At 40.9% G+C, this 22,595-nt stretch overlaps 1 long non-coding RNA gene across 1 annotated transcript in view; it reads left to right on the forward strand.

Moving 5' to 3' along the window:
• The first annotated feature begins 523 nt into the window (after window positions 1–523).
• The window catches only part of LOC133617243 (uncharacterized), a 92,079-nt gene continuing 70,007 nt past the window's right edge, over window positions 524–22,595 (forward strand). Inside the window, exon 1 of the long non-coding RNA XR_009816962.2 lies at window positions 524–802. This is a non-coding gene — a long non-coding RNA (uncharacterized lncRNA). The remainder of the gene's footprint in view (window positions 803–22,595) is intronic.

The following is a 22,595-nucleotide window of genomic DNA, read 5'->3' on the forward strand; positions in this document are numbered from 1 at the left end:
TAGAACTCAAAATCCAAAAACACAAAGACAACACAAAGAGCTTCCTGTACGCCTTGTTAATAGGTGGTTAATTATTTCTGTGAAATGTTTATTGACTCGACTCTAACCAGCGTCTCCTCGTTGGCATTCAGTTGATCTGATATGGAGACAAACCAACAGCCGAATTCCAAGCTGCTTAAGTAATACCTGAGAACAGTTTACAGTTCTCTTTTTGTTTATACTGCTGTTTGGTATGGCATACCAGAGCAGATTATTCATTTGCTACAAGAAATGAGACGATACAATTTAGCAGGGCTTGAGTCTTGGGGGGCGGGGCATGAAATCTGGATGACTGATTGATGTTTTGGTAATGTTCAATCATGGTCTTTGAGTCTTTTGTTGGAGGCGGGTGATCAAAAGTAAAAGAGTTCAGAGAAAACATCTGTGATGTCATCCGCTGACGGTAGCGTGACATTGTCCTGAGGGAGCCGGGCAGGCTGCAGCCTATTTCCGCCCGGAGGGGGAGGAGCTTGCGGGAGCGTAGCGTGCTGTCCGCTCGCGAAAGCCTTCCCTGACGTCCTTGGTCTGGAGCGGCGCTTCCGGGACTGCGGTGACGCAGCGCCGTCCTCGGACCAAATGGAGCTAATCGTAATTAGCTTGCCATTTGGCCCCCATGTCAAGTCTAGCTCCGCCATGGCTCCTAACGACTCCATGTTCCTTTCGGGAAAACTTTTTGAAGCTGGCGACATTCTGTCAAGACGTGGACTTTGACGGGGTTTGTATTCCCGAGTTGCAAGGAAATTGAAGCGGACATGGCGTGAAGGTAAGGACATCTTTATTTTAACACTAACAAAGAGGTGTAAACAAAAAGCGCGCACAAGGCGGAAATGCAAACTTGACTATGAAACAAAAAAAACTAGCACAAAGGCAAAACTATGGACATGAAATAAATAACACTTACCGTGACCAGAACAAATCAATCAATCAATCAATGTTTATTTATATAGCCCTAAATCACAAGTGTCTCAAAGGGCTGCACAAGCCACAACGACATCCTCGGTACAGAGCCCACATAAGAGCAAGGAAAAACTCACCCCAGTGGGACGTCGATGTGAATGACTATGAGAAACCTTGGAGAGGACCGCATATGTGGGTAACCCCCCCTCTAGGGGAGACCGAATGCAATGAATGTCGAGTGGGTCTTACATAATATTGTGAGAGTCCAGTCCATAGTGGATCCAACATAATAGTAAGAGTCCAGTCCATAGTGGGGCCAGCAGGACACCATCCCGAGCGGAGACCAGTCAGCAGCGCAGAGATGTTCCCAACCGATGCACAGGCGAGCGGCCCACGGTCCACCCCGGGTCCCGACTCTGGACAGCAAGCACTTCATCCATGGCCACCGGACCTGTGCCCCCCCCCCCCCCCCCTCCACAAGGGAGAGGGGAGCAGAGGAGAAAAGAAAAGAAACGGCAGATCAACTGGTCTAAAAGGGGGGTCAATTTAAAGGCTAGAGTATACAAATAAGTTTTAAGATGGGACTTAAATGCTTCTACTGAGGTAGCATCTCTAACTGTTACCGGGAGGGCATTCCATAGTACTGGAGCCCGAATAGAGAACGCTCTATAGCCCGCAGACTTTTTTTGGGCTCTTGGAATCACTAATAAGCCGGAGTTCTTTGAACGCAGATTTCTTGCCGGGACATATGGTACAATACAATCGGCAAGATAGGCTGGAGCTAGACCGTGTAGTATTTTATACGTAAGTAGTAAAACCTTAAAGTTGCATCTTAAGTGCACAGGAAGCCAGTGCAGGTGAGCCAGTATAGGCGTATTATGATCAAACTTTCTTGTTCTTGTCAAAAGTCTAGCAGCCGCATTTTGTACCAATTGTTATCTTTTAATGCTAGACATAGGGAGACCCTAAAATAATACGTTACAGTAGTTGAGACGAGACGTAACGAACGCATGAATAATGATCTCAGCGTCGCTAGTGGATAAATGGAACAAATTTTAGTGATATTACGGAGATGAAAGAAGGCCGTTTTAGTAACACTCTTAATGTGTGATTCAAACGAGAGAGTTGGGTCGAAGATAATACCCAGATTCTTTACCGAGTCGCCTTGCGTAATTGTTTGGTTGTCAAATGTTAAGGTGGCATTATTAAATAAATGTTGGTGTCTAGCAGGACCGATAATCAGCATTTCCGTTTTCTTGCCGTTGAGTTGCAAGAAGTTAGCGGACATCCATTGCTTAATTTCATTAAGACACGCCTCCAGCTGACTACAATCCGGCGTGTTGGTCAGCTTTAGGGGCATGTAGAGTTGGGTGTCATCAGCATAACAGTGAAAGCTAACACCGTATTTGCGTATGATGTCGCCTAGCGGCAGCATGTAAATACTGAAGAATGCAGGGCCAAGAACCGAACCCTGAGGAACTCCGCACATTACCTTAACATAGTCCGAGGTCACATTATTATGGGAGACGCACTGCATCCTGTCAGTAAGATAAGAGTTAAACCACGACAAGGCTAAGTCTGACATACCAATACGTGTTTTGATACGCTCTAATAAAATATTATGATCGACGGTATCGAAAGCAGCGCTAAGATCAAGAAGCAGCAACATAGATGACGCATCAGAATCCATCGTTAGCAGTAGATCATTAGTCATTTTTGTGAGGGCTGTCTCCGTAGAGGGATTTGCCCTGAAACCGGATTGAAAGGGTTCACAGAGATTGTTAGACACTAAGTGTTCATTTAGCTGCTGTGCGACAATTTTTTCGAGGATTTTCGAAATAAACGGAAGGTGGGACACCGGTCGGTAGTTTACCATGAGGTCAGGATCGAGGTTAGGTCTTTTGAGCAGAGGATGAATAACCGCTTTCTTGAATGCTAGGGGAACAGTGCCAGAGGAAAGTGATAAGTTTATAATATTTAGCACTGATGTACCTAATAATACAAAAAGCTCTTTGATAAGTTTCCCAGGAAGTGGGTCAAGTAAACATGTTGTTTGTTTTATCCCACTTACACGCCGTAATAGTTCCTCTAATGTTATTTCATCAAAAAGACAGAGACTATTTTGGATTGCAGTATCCGTCGTATATACAGTCGTATCTGTGTTAATATAACGATGTCCCCAACTCGTCTGTGCATCAGTTGGGGACATCTCTGCGCTGCTGACCTGTCTCCGCTCGGGATGGTCTCCTGCTGGCCCCACTATGGACTGGACTCTCACTATTATGTTAGATCCACTATGGACTAGACTCTCACAATATTATGCTAGATCCACTCGACGTCCATTGCAGCGGTCGCCCAGGGGGGGTCCCCACATCTGCGGTCCCCTCCAAGGTTTCTCATTATTATCCCATTGGGTTGAGTTTTTTCTTGCCCTGATGTGGGATCTGAGCCAAGGATGTCGTTGTGGCGTGTGCAGCCCTTTGAGACACTTGTGATTTAGGGCTATATAAGTAAACATTGATTGATTGATTGATTGATGAAAGAAGAAAGTGAATGAATGTTTATAACTGAATAAAATGTTGTATTATTTTTTTTAATGAATTAAGCCTTTTTCCAAAACACAATATAGAATGTGAGATATAACAGGATAATGCATGCATTTATCATTTGTTTTCAAAACGGTTACAAAAAAACGGGACCCCAAAAATTTACTGTGGGACCCCATTTTTATGACTTGATGGGGTGCCTAGGACCCCATTTGGAAAATTCTTAGCGCCAACACTGATGGAGTATTGGTGCGTGCAAAACAGCAGCAGGCAGCTGTGGCCTGCGGGCCGGTTCTAACACTAATCAAATATTATCCCAAGGGCCATAGATCCGGACCTCGGGCCTTGACTTTGACACCCCTGATGTAGTGGTACGCCAAAAAAATCACTTCATGAAAGTATAGTGTATTATCTCTCTATATTTAAACACAGTGCTTCTGTTGAAACTGTGTGTAATGTTACAGTGTCCACAAATATTAGATATAAATATAAAAACTTCAGCCTTGTTTTTAATGAATACTTGGGCCTACTACACTACTGTATCCTAATGTTGATCATTATGGTGGTACTTGGATACCCACATTTTTTCTTGGTGAAGAAAGTTTCAGAACCACTGATCTACTTTACTGCACTGGGCGGTATAGCTCGGTTGGTAGAGTGGCCGTGCCAGCAACTTGAGGGTTCCAGGTTCGATCCCCGCTTCCGCCATCCTAGTCACTGCCGTTGTGTCCTTGGGCAAGACACTTTACCCACCTGCTCCCAGTGCCACCCACACCTGTTTAAATGTAACTTAGATATTGGGTTTTCACTATGTAAAGTGCTTTGAGGCACTGAGAAAAGCGCTATATATATAATTCACTTCTCTTCACTGCTGTATCCATCCATCCATCCATCCATCCATCCAGTACCCTGATGTATAGTACATAACATTGGCCAGCAGAGGGAAGCAGAATGCCATAGATCAGTGGTTCCCAACCTTTTTTCAGTGAAAATTGTTTTAATTCAAGTACCCCCTAATCAGAGCTAAGCATTTTTGGTTGAAAAAAAGAGATAAAGAAGTAAAATACAGCACTATGTCATCAGTTTCTTATTTATTAAATTGTATAACAGTGCAAAATATTGCTCATTTGTAGTGGTCTTTCTTGAACTATTTGGAAAAAAAGATAGGTTTTTATTTATATTTATAAAGGATTTTTGAATTGTTGCTATTTTTTAGAATATTTAAAAAAAATCTCACGTACCCCTTGGCATACCTTAAAGTACCCCCAGGGGTGCGCGTACCCCCATTTGAGAACCACTGCCATAGATCATCATCATGGTCATTAAAAAGTGCTGTGATATAGGGTCACCGTTTTTTTCTTGATATCAAATAGGCATCATAACATTGATGTATTGTCGTCATTTTAGCGTTATCTCGTATACCAGGGAAGAAAACAAAACATAAACGGTATGTACCTTGATTAACCTGAAATGCATGGATGGTTGTTTATATCGCGAAAGAATGAATGAATTGTATCGTCAGACAAGTCAATATTCTGTGCCTTGACAAACCCATATATGTCTCAAAACAGGACACATGTTGTGGACTGGCTGGTCCATCTTGCATATACTTATTGGTGTGACGGATGATTAAAAAACAACAGCAAAAAAACAAACCAAAACAAAAGAGTTGCTTTTAGTCAAAGCAAGAATTCTGCTCAAGCCATGAAAACAGCTCACTGCTTGAACTATGCGATACATCCCCCGTTGTGAGTTCATTCCTAGTTGGTGAGAAGGTTGGTAAACAACATCCACCCGGTGACCTTGTCGTTTCTTCATTCCGACACGTCCCATTTTCGAACTTTTGAAGTCCAAAACAAAAAGAGGAAAATGTATCCCGGGGGTCTTTAGAATTCATGTAAGGAGCCATAAAAACAACACTTCATCAGAGGCGCCATTCAGAATGGTGACCCGCAATATATGAGGCGGGGATTCAAATGAAAAGCATTGTGCCGGAGAGATTTGTCTCGTCCTTGGCCCCTTTGCGTCTTTTTGCTGGCCTCTCATGAGTGACTTGGACGTGGACAAGATGATTGAGAAACAAAAGCGGCACGGTCCGATTGGATTCCAGCACATGACAGTGTGTGTGTGTGTGTGTGTGCAATGGAAAGACACAAGAACATTTGGTCCAGTGTATCAATCTGCTGAGGGAAGGAAGAAGAGGTTTTGTGGAGGCGATATGGGACGATGTGAGCGGGCTGTGAGAAAGGCAGTTCCAGTTGATCGTTCTTTAGAAAAGGCCCCCCTCCGCAACTCTCCTGCTGGGTCTTCTTCGGCTCTTGCTACAATGCTGACCCCAAACCCCCGGGACCCACTCCCTTACCGAATGTGGCTTCCTACTGCCCTCCACATGCTGATACGTTGTCAGGCCGGAGCCCAAACCTCAACATATGGAGGCCATGGAGCCAAAGTGCTGATCCACAGCTGGGACTCAGCTGGAAAGGGCAGAGAGTCTTTGCAGCACCACATCAGGCAACTTCCGGATTGCTGGAAACCGGCAGACAACCATGCTAGAAACGTTTGTATATATCTTGAAATGAAAACACTGCATTCTTACTTCTACAATCGTAATATCAGGGGGTTGGTTTTTTTTTTAAAAAAGAGTAAAAGCCACCCAATGAATAGGACGCAATATGTGAAGCTTGGAGAATACACGTCGGCAAGCTTAAACATAACTTGCGGTGTACCCCAGGGGTCAATACTAGAACCACAATTATAAAACCCAAAACCAGTGAAGTTGGCACGTTGTGTAATTCGTAAGTAAAAACAGAATACAATGATTTGCAAATCCTTTTCAACTCATATTCAATTAAATAGACTACAAAGGCAATATTTTTAATGTTCGAACTGAGAAACTTATTTTTTTTGTTGCACATAATCATTAACTTAGAATTTAATGGCAGCAACACATTGCAAAAAAGTTGGCCCAGGGGAATTTTTACCACTGTGTTACATGGCCTTTCCTTTTAACAACACTCAGTAAACGTTTGGGAACTCAGGAGACCAATTTTTGAAGCTTTTCAGGTGGAATTATTTCCCATTCTTGCTTGATGTACAGCTTAAGTTGTTCAACAGTCCGGGGTCTTTGTTGTGGTATGCGCCACACATTTTCAATGGGAGACAGGTCTGGACTACAGGCAGGCCAGTATAGTATCCACACTCTTTTAGTATGAAGCCACGCTGTTGAAACACGTGGCTTGGCATTGTCTTGCTGAAATAAGCAGGGGCGTCCATGATAACGTTGCTTGGATGGCAACATATTGCTCCAAAACCTGTATGTACCTTTCGGCATTAAAGGTGCCTTCACAGATGTGTAAGTTACCCATGTCTTGGGCACTAATACACCCACATACTATCACAAATGAGCTAATATTTGCAAAAAATAACATTTTCCAGTTCGAACATTAAGTATATTGTCTTTGGGGTCTATTCAATTGAATAAAGGTTGAAAAGGAGTTGCAGATCATTGTATTTTGTTTTTATTTACGATTTACACAACGTGCCAACTTCATTGGTTTTGGGGTTTGTAATATAAACGACATCTATAAAGGTCACGAAAGACCACCCACTATGCATTGTGCTCAAAATGTGATGGAATCATGCAATACAGTTTTATCATCATTAGACAAACGACCAATGACTTACAAGCAATTTGTCCTTCATGGTTTTGAACCAATCTTGTTCAAATTTTACAAACATAGGCTAGCCTGTCTCCTAAAGGTGTGTGCCAAATTTGTGGTGATTCAGAAAACACACCCTAAAGTTATTTGGGAGATGTGTGTAAAATTTCAAGTCAATTTGACTTATGGTGTTGAACTTTGGGGTTCTATAACAGCGCCACCATGTGGTGTATTTTCCAGAGGAATAATAGCACAGGCAACACAGTGGCAGTGCAAGTTTTGCCAATTTGTCACCCTCTTTGTGTGCAGCGGTTCAAGGTTAGAGAAGTTAGCTTATGCAAACAAACACACAACGTCATGTAAAAATATTTCATTAATTAATTAGACTGATGTACATAAACAAAAATATGAATAAATGTATATTAAATATATAAGAATATATAGATAAATACATGCTTACATGTTCATTAAAATATGGAAGTGTATGAATAATTAAATACAATGCAAATATAAATAAATACATGCACGTATTTAAAATGTATGAAAATATAAATAAATAAATAAAGTTAATTGTATATACAATTCATGCCCTGAGAACCTAAATAAATGATTTCAAATAAAAGCCTATAACAACAGGGATTAAGACTCAAGTCAATGCCTAAATAATTATTCAAAAACAGCACCATCTGGTGGCAGACTTTCTCAATTGCCACTCATGCAGTTGCCACTGCAACAGCAGCCCTGCACACAAATCTACAGGGACATTTTTTGCTGTAATCAAGAAACTTGATTCAAATATAATTAAAAATGCAAACCATTCATCGCGTCCTTGCATACATCACACTTTTTGAACAGTACTTAGCACAAGCCGCAAGCTATTCGAGTTACAGGAATACCGTTCGCCTGCAAAAATAATGGTTATATTGATACATATTTGTTTAAACATGTACACGTGTGTTTAGTATTTGGCCCCAGTTTTGACTCCTGAAACAACGTTGAGTCACGGCATGAGCATGTGGTCATTCTGATGCTAATGGGGGATTTAACCACCTATTTAACCACACGGGCCCCACTCTCTATACATCTGCACTCAACCTGATCTCACTGTGTGTGTGCATGTGACAAAGAAGGCGAAAGGGTAAAGGTGATTAAGTGCCAGGAAGTTTTTTTTTTCTCCACCATTTCTGGTGAGTGTTTGAAAACAAGTAGAATTGACCTTTGCCAAAGTAAATCCCTATTTGGAACTACATCCAGTAGTATGTAGTCACAGAGAGACATTTTTAGTATTTGCATGAGTTTGTCCTAAAGAATTGTGTTATTGGAGTAAATGAAGTAAATACTAAAAAGTATCCTAACAATGTAACAATGCTTCTTTGTTTTTGCAACGTTGCCATCGTGCCGATTCACGCACTTTCAACAAATCCTGGCAAATTGTGCACTGCCTCGCAACTTTTTTTCAAAGCCCACAACTTCCACGCATATTTTGTCCAAACAGTCTAGTTTTGTTTTGTTTCTATCTGCGCTGAGCCTTCTGGGCTGGGTAATTTAGTATATAAATATTAACTTCAATCAATCAATCAATCAATCAATCAATCAATCAATCAACGTTTATTTGTATAGCCCTTAATCAAGTGCTTCAAAGAGCTGCACAAACCACAACAACATCCTCTGTTCTGAACCAACATTCGGGCAAAGAAAAACTCCAAAAACCCCAAAATGTCAAAAAGAAGAAACCTTTAGTAAGGGGTTGCAGATGTAGGTATCCCCTTCCTGTGGATACCTACCTGGGGCTGCAATGAACGCCAAGTGTGTATAGTTATTTCAAGAACTGATGAATCCTACTTGGATGAGAAGCGAAACGTCTTCTAAGACAAACCAAACAGTCCGGTTGGGATCGATTGCATGCCCTGAGAATACAATGACCTGGATGAATGACAACGTCCATAGAGATAGTTATTGAATTATTCATGATAATGTGAGAGTCCAGTCCATTGGGAGGCGAGCAGAGGGTCACAGGAGGTTTTTCTTCCATGCCAAAGAAAATTGGTCCACTCCGAATAATGACTGAGAAGCGCCCCCTCCAGACTGGTACCTTTTAGGTGATTATCCGTGGCCACCTGGTAACCTCTCCATTCAGGAGAGGAAGGCAGAAAAGAGAAGTGGCCGGTCAACTGGTCTAAAACAGAGTCTGTTTAAGAGCTAGAGTATCTACATGAGTTTTAAGGTGGGACTTGCTTCTACTGAAGTGGCATCTCTAACTGTTGCTGTTAGGGCATTCCAGAGTACTGGAGGCCGAATAGAAAACGCTCTAGAGCCTACAGACTTTTTTGGGGCTCTGGGAACCACTAATAAGCCGGCATTCTTGGAACTTAGATTTGTAGAGAGGGATCGGAGCGTACTTCCTAGTTCACATATTTATTTAACTTTTATTAATCTAGGGCATACTTGCCAACCCTCCCGGATTTTCCGGGAGACTCCCGAAATTCAGCGCCTCTCCCGAAAACCTCCCGGGACAAATTTTCTCCCGAAAATCTCCCGAAATTCAGGCGGAGCTGGAGGCCACGCCCCCTCCAGCTCCATGCGGACCTGAGTCCGCTTTCCCACAATATAAAGAACGTCATCAGTAAAGCAGTCCGTCTGCCGTAAACAGCAATGTTGTGACACTCTTAAACAGGACAATACTGCTATCTAGTGCATTTGATGAAAGCACTTTTGTGCGTACCACACAGCAATGCATCATCAGAGAGGGTGTTCAGCATGGTTAGAAAGATAGTGACAAGGATGGACAATTCAACCCTTAACTCAACAATGAGTAGATGAGTGTTATGTGTGTGTATATGTGTAAATAAATGAACACTGAAATTCAAGTATTTCTTTTATATATATATATATATATATATATATATATATATATATATATATATATATATATATATGGAAAGAAAAAAAATTTAAAAAGAAAAAAAAATAATTAAATGGTTATATGTATCCAGTGATTATACTATAAAGTTATTTTCCATTTAACTTCACCAGTTTTAGATTATTTTTATTCAAAATCGCTGAATTTTCACATCCATCCATTCATCCATTTTCTACCGCTTATTTCCTTTGGGGTCGCGGGGGGCGCTGGAGCCTATCTCAGCTACAATCGGGCGGAAGGCGGGGTACACCCTGGACAAGTCGCCACCTCATCGCAGGGCCAACACAGATAGACAGCATGCAAACTCCACACAGAAAGATCCCGAGCCCGGGATTGAACCCAATTTGCCGTTCAAATACTGAGAAGAGAAGGTGCGGTGAGCAGCAGCCAGTTGAGGCACGTCACTCAATTGTGCCTCACCATGGATTGCAGACTCGGCTAACTGCTGGCCTGCTGTGCAGTGAGACCGTATTGCTATATGAATTATATTATGCATTTCCATAGTTTAGTTAGCTGATGTATATAATGTACAGTGTATTTTGTCAACAACTGTATGTGTGTAACGTATTTCTTGTGCTGAGCAATCATAAAACTGCTGCGAAGACGCACTGTGTGAGGCTCGCGTAACCCCGCCTCCTGGTGCCGGTTAATGCACCTCCGCGCAGACTGCACCCCCGACCGGAGCGCCACACCAACCAAAGCCCACACCCAAACCCTCCACGTGCAAGACCGAATCCACCCCAAAAAAGTCACTTAACAAGAAGCCAAAAAGTGCAAAAACAACATTGCCCGCGCCGGAGGAGCCGTGAACGACTGCAGGGACACAACATTAGGTACACCTGCAGACTGCAGCACGGATTTCATATTTCATTCATTCACAACTCCTCCAACACGAACACCACTGTTCCCGCACTTATAAGTCAAGGTAAGACCATAATAACGTTTTTTTTTTATTAAATGTGCTTTTTTGTGTGCTACAGTTTGTATGTGTAAAGTTAAAGTTAAGTTAAAGTACCAATGATTGTCACACACACACTAGCTGTGGTGAAATTTGTCATCTGCATTTGACCCATCGCCTTGCTCACCCCCTGGGATGTGAGGGGAGCAGTGGGCAGCAGCGGCGCCGCACCCGAGAATAATTGTTGTTGATTTAACCCCCAATTCCAACCCTTGATGCTGAGTGCCAAGCAGGGAAGAATGCTGGTATGAGCTTTTATACATAACCCGTTAACTGCTGCCAATCAAATGGTGAATAAGATACTCTTTAGGGTTCATATGTTTGTAAATCTGACTGTGATGAAGTCAGTGCCTCACCAGTCATGAACCTCACCGCACGTCACTGATATATATATATATATATAATATATATATATATATATATATATATATATATATATATATATATATATATATATATATATATATATATGTATATAGCTAGAATTCACTGAAAGTCAATTATGTATATATATATGTATATATATATATATATATATATATATATATCCATCCATCCATTTTCTACCGCTTATTCCCTTCGGGGTGGCGGGGATATATATATATATATATATATATATATGAAATGTTTGACTTGGTGAATTCTAGCTGTAAATATACTCCTCCCCTCTTAACCACGCCCCAACCACGCCCCCCGCACCCACCCCCCACCCCCACCTCCCGAAATTGGAGGTCTCAAGGTTGGCAAGTATGATCTAGGGTAACAAAGAGGCACTATTTACATGATAGAGAAGTTGAAGTGTGATGATGTCCTCTCGCTGTCTCTCATTTACCGAACTATAGAATGCTCTCAACAGTTTACATATGCTCTTAATGTGCGTGTAATATATACTTAAAGGAGCCATATGTAAGAATTTGGCCAGAAATGGTACTGTAATCACGGTCAAAATTCTGTAGTCCCTTCCCCCTCTCCCTGACTGAGGTTGCCAGATAGGCAGCCGAATCCAGCTCGATCGACTGGGCTACTCCAACGAACTTCAAATGGCAATCGAGTCCTGCGATGTAGATTTCTCTTGTTTATCCTTCTTGCAAGATGGTTTACTAAGTAATTATGCCACATTTTACCAATGTCGATTAGCCAAATGTATTTCTAAAGTTACTCAGCAATACTTTAGTTGGGACTCGGGATAGATTATTGACATTACCCTGATAAAATGTTTAGATTGACCGCATGGACCACCATCGAAACATGGACGAATCCAGCTTCAAAACCCCAGACAAGTTGCATTGCACAAACGGTAGAATATGAATTGAAAACAGTGTAATTTCAGATTTGTTATGTGACTCCTACTTCAGTGGCGATCCCAGCTTGACCGGTGTACGGCGCGGGACTCCCTCTGCGTCAAGATCATAGACTGTATTAGACAATATAGTTTACATACGAAAGGTCCATTTCCATTTATTACAAGTAATAAGAAATGTAAATGCCTGACTTACCTATCAAGGAGAAAATTAGCAAGTTTGGGGTCAGATGAAAAAATAGTCTCTGTCTCCAATCGTCTTCATCTTTCAAAGGCATTCCCGATACAAATCCTTGTTTTGTTCCTAGTTTTGTCATGAATAAGTTGAGAATCGTAAAGAGGCCTTTTTAAATTGACTAAGGTCTGACATGTATAGTAACTTTACCATTGGCAGCAGCTCGATGAAGATGGCAAAGCGTAACTGGCAACCTGGATGTAACACATTCACTGACTTTCTAATTGCTTAAAACGGTGGAGGACGGGGCATCAAAATGAAAACAATAACACGATTTCGGGGCTGTAAATATAATTTTGAAATGATCATATCCCGGCTGAACTACCGTTATCAGTTATTAAGGTATATGAAAAGAACATGATTTATTAATGCCTTTTGACATATCAGGGGCATTTAATGATGACTTTACATGAAATTATTACATATGGCTCCTTCAATATGTATTAGAAAAATATAATAAATATTAAATGTTTATTAAAACACATATGTGTATAAGTCTATGAATGCTCTCATTCATCCAGGTCATTGTAATCTCAGGGCAGTCAATCGATCGCAACTGGACTGTTTGTTTGTTTTAGAAAACGTTTTGCCTCTCATCCGAGTAGGCTTCATCAGTTCATGCTCATAGACTTAGATTGGTCAGATCTAGTCTTAGACTTAGATTGGTCAGATCTAGTCTTAGACTTAGATTGGTCAGATTTAGTCTAGCAGCTGTTGGCAATACCTCAAGAGACTTCATCAGTTCATGCTCATAGACTTAGATTGGTCGGATCTAATCTGAAAATAGTAAGTGTGTAAATAATTAAATCTATATCAGTTCAGTTCAGTTTCAGTTTATTTGGAACATGCATACGATACGATGTAATTTATCACACAATTCCAGTGGTTCCATTACAGCACGTCCGAAAAGGAGTAGGAAGAAGCAGAGCTTCCAACCCCTTTTCATACCATAGCAATTTTATCCTATTTCCTTGTTCTCTGTAACAGAACAGTGAACAAATAAATAATAAATAAATAATATACCATAGTAAGCAAAGAAATATTAAATACATCCATCCATCCATCCATCCATCTTCTTCCGCTTATCCGAGGTCGGGTCGCGGGGGCAGCAGCCTAAGCAGGGAAGCCCAGACTTCCCTCTCCCCAGCCACTTCGTCCAGCTCCTCCCGGGGGATCCCGAGGCGTTCCCAGGCCAGCCGGGAGACATAGTCTTCCCAACGTGTCCTGGGTCTTCCTCGTGGCCTCCTACCGGTCGGACGTGCCCTAAACAACTCCCTAGGGAGGCGCTCGGGTGGCATCCTGACTAGATGCCCGAACCACCTCATCTGGCTCCTCTCGATGTGGAGGAGCAGCGGCTTTACTTTGAGCTCTCCCCGGATGACAGAGCTTCTCACCCTATCTCTAAGGGAGAGCCCCGCCACCCGGCGGAGGAAACTCATTTCGGCCGCTTGTACCCGTGATCTTGTCCTTTCGGTCATAACCCAAAGCTCATGACCATAGGTGAGGATGGGAACGTAGATCGACCGGTAAATTGAGAGCTTTGCCTTCCGGCTCAGCTCCTTCTTCACCACAACGGATCGATACAGCGTCCGCATTACTGAAGACGCCGCACCGATCCGCCTGTCGATCTCCCGATCCACTCTTCCCTCACTCGTGAACAAGACTCCGAGGTACTTGAACTCCTCCACTTGGGGCAAGATCTCCTCCCCAACCCGGAGATGGCACTCCACCCTTTTCCGGGCGAGAACCATGGACTCGGACTTGGAGGTGCTGATTCTCATCCCAGTCGCTTCACATATTAAATACATAAGAATAGAATATAATAGAGTTTTATTGTCATTACTACAGTGAACAGGTTCAAAGAACAACGAAATTGGAGCAGAATAAATAATATAAACATAAATAATCTTTGTCTCTATAAAAAAAAAGTGTTCAAGATTTTCATCATAATTCTTGTTCGGTGTACTTTGTGAACACTTGTAGTTTGAACAGTCTCTTAAACTGAATCATATTGGTGCTTTGTTTGATTTCTTTGGTTAATCCGTTCCATAATTTAATTCCACATACAGATATACTAAATGTTTTAACATATCCCATATAAGAATATAAATATGAATACAAATGTGTGTATATATGTATAAAATGTATGAAAATATACAATGTGTTAATAAATGTGTTGACATATAAACAGAGGTGGGTAGTAACGCGCTACATTTACTCCGTTACATCTACTTGAGTAACTTTTGGGATAAATTGTACTTCTAAGAGTAGTTTTAATGCAACTTACTTTTACTTTTACTTGAGTATATTTATAGAGAAGAAACGCTACTTTTACTCCGCTACTTTTATCTACATTCAGCTCGCTACTCGCTACTAATTTTTATCGATCTGTTAATGCACGCTTTGTTTGTTTTGGTCTGTCAGACAGACCTTCAAAGTGCCTGCGTTACTGGTGACGTTTCACTCCGTTCCACCAATAAAATGCAGTCACTAGTGACGTTTGACTCCGTTCCACCAATCAGATGCAGTTACTGGTGACGTTGGACCAATCAAACAGAGCCAGGCGGTCACATGACCTGACTAAAACAAGTTGAAAAACTTATTGGGGTGTTACCATTTAGTGGTCAATTGTACGGAATATGTACTGTACTGTGCAATCTACTAATACAAGTTTCAATCAATCAATCAAAAGTGTGAAGGAAAAAAGACACTTTTTTATTTCAACCGTACATCCCGTCACAAGCCTAAAGACTGACTGCACAGTTCCTGTCTTCACAATAAAAGTGCCGCTCCATCGCGCCTGCGCTTTCAAAATAAGAGTCTCCGAAAGCCAGCGCAAACAAGCTAGCAAGCTACGGAATTTGCCGCCAATGTATTTCTTGTAAAGTGTGTGAAAACGAATATGGAAGCTGGACAAATAAGATACCAAAAACCAAACACTTTCATGTGGTATTAGACAGAAAGGAGGAACTTTTTTTCTCCTGCATTTGAAAACGTGGACGTTAAGCACTGCTGTCTGATTCCAATCAATGCAAGTCATCAGAATCAGGTAATACACCAACTTATATTCTTGCCTTCATGAAAGAAAGGAATCTATATGTGTTAAACATGCATGTATATTCATTAAAACACCTTTAACATGTAAACAAAAACGACAAAATAAATAAATATAAATGATATACTGTATATATCAATGTATGTGTATATATATGTATATATATATATGTATATATATATATATATATATATATATGATATGTGTGTGTATGTTACTCATCAGTTACTCAGTACTTGAGTAGTTTTTTCACAACATACTTTTTACTTTTACTCAAGTAAATATTTGGGTGACTACTCATTACTTTTACTTGAGTAATAAATCTCTAAAGTAACAGTACTCTTACTTGAGTACAATTTCTGGCTACTCTACCCACCTCTGAATATAAATGAACACTTTTCAAACATTAAACATACACGGAGAATGTCTGCAACTTGTGGACGACAGAGCAGACAGCAGACTACAACAAATCAATTGGTGGTATTTCTTTTTATAATTACAACGATGTATTACTATTATTAGTTATAGTTAGTTAAAACAGTGCAATAACTTCACAAAGAGTATGTTTTTACTGCCATCTAGTGTCTACTTTAAGTCTGTGTGGTAGTAAACAAGTACAATATCAATGGAGTATTTTTTTTCGAATTGTTGGTGAAATCCAGTGCTTTTTTAAGTTAAAGTCATTAAATCACAAGTAGATACAATGTTTGGGGGTAAAATAAGCCTCAAACGTTGCAACTTTTGCCGCAAATTTCTGAAAAAAGCTGCCACAAAAATGATCACCGAAGAAAGCATGCAAAATCCTGGAGGGACTGATATATACAATGAGTTTTCACATTTTGGGAAGACCAGCTAGTCTCCGATTAATTCCATTTACTTTTGCGGTTTAGGTCAATTAAAGCAATATTTTTCAACCACTGTGCCGTGGCACACTAGTGTGCCATGAGATACAGTCTGGTGTGCCATGGGAGATTATCTAGTTTCACCTATTTGGGTTAAAAATATTTTTTGCAAACCAGTAATTATAGTCTGCAAATTATGTGTTGTTGTTGAGTGTCTGTGCTGTCTAGAGCTCGGCAGAGTAACCGTGTAATACTCTTCCATATCAGTAGGTGGCAGCAGGTAGCTAATTGCTTTGTAGATGTCGGGAACAGCGGGAGGTAGTGTGCAGGTAAAAAGGTGTCTAATGCTTAAACCAAAAATAAACAAAAGGTGAGTGCCCCTAAGAAAAGGCATTGAAGCTTAGGGATAGCTATGCAGAACGAAACTAAAACTGAACTGGCTACAAAGTAAACAAAAACATAATGCTGGACAACAGCAATGACTTACTGTGGAGCAAAGACGACATCCACAAAGTACATCCGTACATGAGATGACAATCAACAATGTCCCCACAAAGAAGGATAAAAACAACTGAAATATTTTTGATTGCTAAAACAAAGTAGATGCGGGAAATATCGCTCAAAGGAAGACATGAAACTGCTACAGGAAAATACCAAAAAAAGAGAAAAAGCCACCAAAATAGGAGCGCAAGACAAGAACTAAAACACTACACACAGGAAGACAGCAAAAAAACTCAAAATAAGTCACGACGTGATGTGACAGGTGGTGACAGTACACCTACTTTGAGACAAGAGCTATAGTGATGCATGCTTGGTTATGGTTTAAAGTCATATCCAACAATTGTGACAACGACTTTTTGCTGTCAACTGAGTTTCGTTTTTTAATGATTTCTGCTGGTGGTGTGCCTCCGGATTTTTTCAACGCAAAAAATGTGCCTTGGCTCAAAAAAGGTTGAAAAACACTGAATTAAAAGGACCCAGCAAAAATCAAAGCATTTATGGTTGTGGTTTTTTAATTTTGAATCTTTTTTTTTTTTTTATGAAGTTCATGTTAAATGTGGAGTGTGGGCTTGGCCTGTCTGGGTGGCTTTGGCAATCAGAGCCTGTCCTGGAGGAGACAGGGGTCACCAGTTAGCATTATGACCCTTTAATACTGGGGAGGGGTACACTTGCTGCTTGGCCTGGCATGGCACAATACAGTGCTGGTCCGAGGACAGGTGGTCATTAAAAGTGCTGTAATCCCCTCCATGAATAGCTCATGGTCAGGAGGACGGATGCAGGAAAAGGGAACGAGGAAGAGATGGGGAGGGAAAGACAAAAGGGGGCAGATAGAGCTACTTGGGGCGGCAGAGAGGGGGGGTGGGGGGTTGGCGTTTGATGCTGGGATGCTGGGGCTCTTTTAGCATAGTCTGCGGACCGTGCTTCAGAGCGGATGTGTTAACAGTTTCAGGCTCAATGGAGGGAGAAATCCCCACAAAGGGAGGTGTACAAATATTGTGGGAAATCCGTCCGCTCTTTAATATTTCATGAAGGCCCACAATCTATTCATGGGACTCCATTCCATTGGAGGGGCCCGCATTCAGGCTCACTCCACAGGCTCAATGGGCAGCCCTTAATTGAGTGCCCGCTCATTCTTGGTCTCCCTGGCAGATTGTTCCCCCATGAAAGCCCCTGCCTCTTCATCCTCCTCTTCTTCTCCCTGAGAGTGGTCCAAAGAAAGGGGTATGTGGGGGGGCATGCCTTGCTGGTGGTGCATGTGGGAGGGTGAAGAAGGGAGTGGGTGGTGGTGGGTCAAATATGATAATAGGGGCAATAGGGGATGCTAGTGCGTACAGAGCTGGGGGCAGGGGGCTAATCCTCAGGGCGGGTGATGGAGAAAAAGCTGCATTCCCCTAGATGGCAGGAGCGTGTGGGCCATGGAGAGAGGCTCTGTGTGCATGCGGTTAATGAGGGTTGTTTATCAACAAACTTGAAAGGGAAGGAATCGTGCCTATCGTTCACAATCCTTATGAAAGACACGAATTCTGAAGACAAAAAAAAAAAAAAAATTGCAAAGATGCGGCTAAAGGGAGTCACCATTGTAGCTTTCAAAGCCTTCTAAAAGCCTCCGTCAAAGTTTTGTATAGACGTAATTTAGCAACAGACACATTCATAGCAATATGTAATATATACAAACCCCGTTTCCATATGAGTTGGGAAATTGTGTTTGGATGTAAATATAAACGGAATACAATGATTTGCAAATCCTTTTCAACCCATATTCAGTTGAATGCACTACAAAGACAAGATATTTGATGTTCAAACTCATAAACTTTATTTCTGCAAATAATAATTAACTTAGAATTTCATGGCTGCAACACGTGCCAAAGTAGTTGGGAAAGGGCATGTTCACCACTGTGTTACATGGCCTTTCCTTTTAACAACACTCAGTAAACGTTTGGGAACTGAGGAGACACATTTTTTATACTTCTCAGGTAGAATTCTTTCCCATTCTTGCTTGATGTACAGCTTAAGTTGTTCAACAGTCCGGGGGTCTCCGTTGTGGTATTTTAGGCTTCATAATGCGCCACACATTTTCAATGGGAGACAGGTCTGGACTACAGGCAAGCCAGTCTAGTACCCGCACTCTTTTACTATGAAGGCACGTTGATGTAACACGTGGCTTGGCATTGTTTTGCTGAAATAAGCAGGGGCGTCCATGGTAACGTTGCTTGGATGGCAACATATGTAGCTACAAAACCTGTATGTACCTTTCAGCATTAATGGCGCCTTCACAGATGTGTAAGTTACCCATGTCTTGGGCACTAATACACCCCCATACCATCACAGATGCTGGCTTTTCAACTTTGCGCCTATAACAATCCGGATGGTTCTTTTCCTCTTTGGTCCGGAGGACACCATGTCCACAGTTTCCAAAAACAATTTGAAATGTGGACTCGTCAGACCACAGAACACTTTTCCACTTTGTATCAGTCCATCTTAGATGAGCTCAGGCCCAGCGAAGCTGACGGCGTTTCTGGGTGTTGTTGATAAACGGTTTTCGCCTTGCATAGGAGAGTTTTAACTTGCACTTACAGATGTAGCGACAAACTGTAGTTACTAACAGTGGGTTTCTGAAGTGTTCCTGAGCCCATGTGGTGATATCCTTTACACATTGATGTTGCTTGTTGATGCAGTACAGCCTGAGGGATCGAAGGTCACGGGCTTAGCTGCTTACGTGCAGTGATTTCTCCAGATTCTCTGAACCCTTTGATGATATTACGGACCGTAGATGGTGAAATCCCTAAATTCCTTGCAATAGCTGGTTGAGAAAGGTTTTTCTTAAACTGTTCAACAATTTGCTCATGGGTTTGTTGACAAAGTGGTGACCCTTGCCCCATCCTTGTTTGTGAAGGACTGAGCATTTCATAGAATCTACTTTTATACCCAATCATGGCACCCACCTGTTCCCAATTTGCCTGTTCACCTGTGAGATGTTCCAAATAAGTGTTTGATGAGCATTCCTCAACTTTATCAATATTTATTGCCACCTTTCCCAACTTCTTTGTCACGCGTTGCTGGCATCAAATTCTAAAGTTAATGATTATTTGCACAAAAAAAAATGTTTATCAGTTTGAACATCAAATATGTTGTCTTTGTAGCATATTCAACTGAATATGGGTTTAAACTGATTTGCAAATCATTGTATTCCGTTTATAGTTACATCTAACACAATTTCCCAACTCATATGGAAACGGGGTTTGTACAATATTTACCGTATTTTGGTCATTTTAAACATCCTATTTTCTCGGCGCATTTATTTCCGTTCACATAGCGGCGTACTTCCAACTTCCCGCAAAAAATGTGTGTTCCTACTTCCTGAAACAAACGTGAGTGTCCTCTAATGATGGCAGACTTGGTAAGAGACAACTAAGATGACTATTTCTGGACAAATGAGGATTCACAAACCTATCTTTTTGTAACTGAATATACAGAGGCTGAACTGCCGCTTATAGAACTGAGAGGGTGAAATGTCGGAGCAGAGAGAGTCAGGACCGGTGTGACTTGGTCACGGTGTAAATCTGGAGCCGAGCTGTGCCGACAGAAACGGGGTGCTTACCCAAAATCAACTGGAAAAAAACATCCAGCTTGACCAAACAGACACATTTTTATCAAGTGAGTCACTACAATATTGATCATGATACCTGCAGCACACCACGCTTGTTATTACAACTACATTACATACACTGTTGAGCTAGTTGTGTACAAAAAAATCCATGAAATAATACTTTCTTCATACTGCAATATGATTTTTCATGTTTTTCAGTCAGTGCAGATTGGTGTCCTATCGCGTTGTGTTGTGCATTACAAACTCAAAAGCCATTCAGCTGCTGACGCAGAAGCTATCTTACGGCTAATGCCGTAGCATGTCGTCGCAAGGCTATGTGTTACTACGCTAGAAAACTTTTGTTTATGTAAATACTAATTAATGGGATTGTCATATTTTTGATCATGACACTTAGTATAGCTACTACAGTATGTGAATACAGTGTTCCCTCGCAGATTTTAAAGTAGCATTTTGACATTTTCATGTCAAAATGACGTAGGTTTTCGAGTGTATGAAGTATTTTAAGAGCATAAAGGAAGTGTTTGTAAAAGTATGTAAAATCTGCATGGAGTGCTTATAAAACAGTCAAATGCATATGATATCCATATAAATGATAAAATAAATAGTGTCCTCACTCTTGCGTATATTCACCTACCAAGGGGGTAATAATAATGTTTCTTAGCTGTATTACCTGTTTATACCTATACAGTAAAATTGTGTGTACTACTAGTGGGTGTGTTGCGTATGATCTACTAAGACTGCAAGTGCAATTGATAACAAGTGTAAAAGAGGTGCAGACGACCTTATTTAAATGAAGTTTTTGCGAGTAATATGCAGATTTCACCACTCATTTACAGCAAATCCTTGTTATCGTACCTGTGGCGTGTTAGATTTCCTAACATACACTTTTTATGGGCACTTTAGAAGAAATCCTTTAGTTCATCTACAACAGAAGACATTTTTTTTAGCGGGCGGAAGGTGCGTCCTGTAGACGGTGGCACTAATTATTCAGCCGCAAGAAAATGCATATTGCAAGAATTCTTTGTTTACATATAGGAAAAAACAAGCGTCATTAAAAAAAAGACACCAAAACGCATCCATTGGATTTATTTTAATCGGATCCTTAAGTCATTCAGCAGATATTCAAATTAAATAAAGATTATGCTGTGAAGACGACATTTCTAATATTTTTATTTTTGACAGTCAAATGGACCTGAAGCGCAATTGCCTCTTTTCTCAGAGCTATTTCTGTGCAAATGCCAGTTTGTACGCACATTTTAGACGTGCTAAATAAGGCCGTGAAACATCACCCACAGACCAGTTTTAGTATAGATAAATCACAGTGTGTGTTAAGTAATGAAATTTGCATTTACTCTCCTCAATATTGTTGGTATTCTGATAATCAGCTATGGATTGCATATTCATTAAGACAAACACTCAAAATCAGTGGTCCCCAACCACCGGGTCGCAGACCGATTGGTACCGGGCCGCACAAGAAATAAAAACATTAAAAAAATAAAACAATTTTTTAAATTTTTTTTATTAAATCAACATAAAAAACACAATATATACATTATATATCAATATAGATCAATACAGTCTGCAGGGATACAGTCCGTAAGCACACATGATTGTATTTCTTTATGAAAATAAATAAATAAATAAATAAACAATACCCCCCCCACACACACACACTTAAAATCCTTTTCCCCCCCCAAAACTCGACAGTGCACCTTATAACCCGGTGCACCTAATGTAAAGAATAATTCTGGTTTTACATGGTGTAATGATAAGTGTGACCAGTAGATGGCAGTCAAACATAAGAGATATGTATAGACTGCAATATAATGAAAGTCACACACAAGAGATAGGTGTAGACTGCAATATGACTCAAGTAAACAACACCAACATTTTATATGTTCCATTGAAAATATAGAACATTACACACGGCACTCAAAAATCTATCAAAATGTTTTAGTACGACTTTGGTAAACTATGAAGCCGCACCGCTTGATGGATTGTACTGTGCTTCAACATACACGATTTATTATGGTGTG

This window comes from Nerophis lumbriciformis, linkage group LG01 (assembly GCF_033978685.3).
Source record: "Nerophis lumbriciformis linkage group LG01, RoL_Nlum_v2.1, whole genome shotgun sequence".
Taxonomy (NCBI): domain Eukaryota; kingdom Metazoa; phylum Chordata; class Actinopteri; order Syngnathiformes; family Syngnathidae; genus Nerophis; species Nerophis lumbriciformis.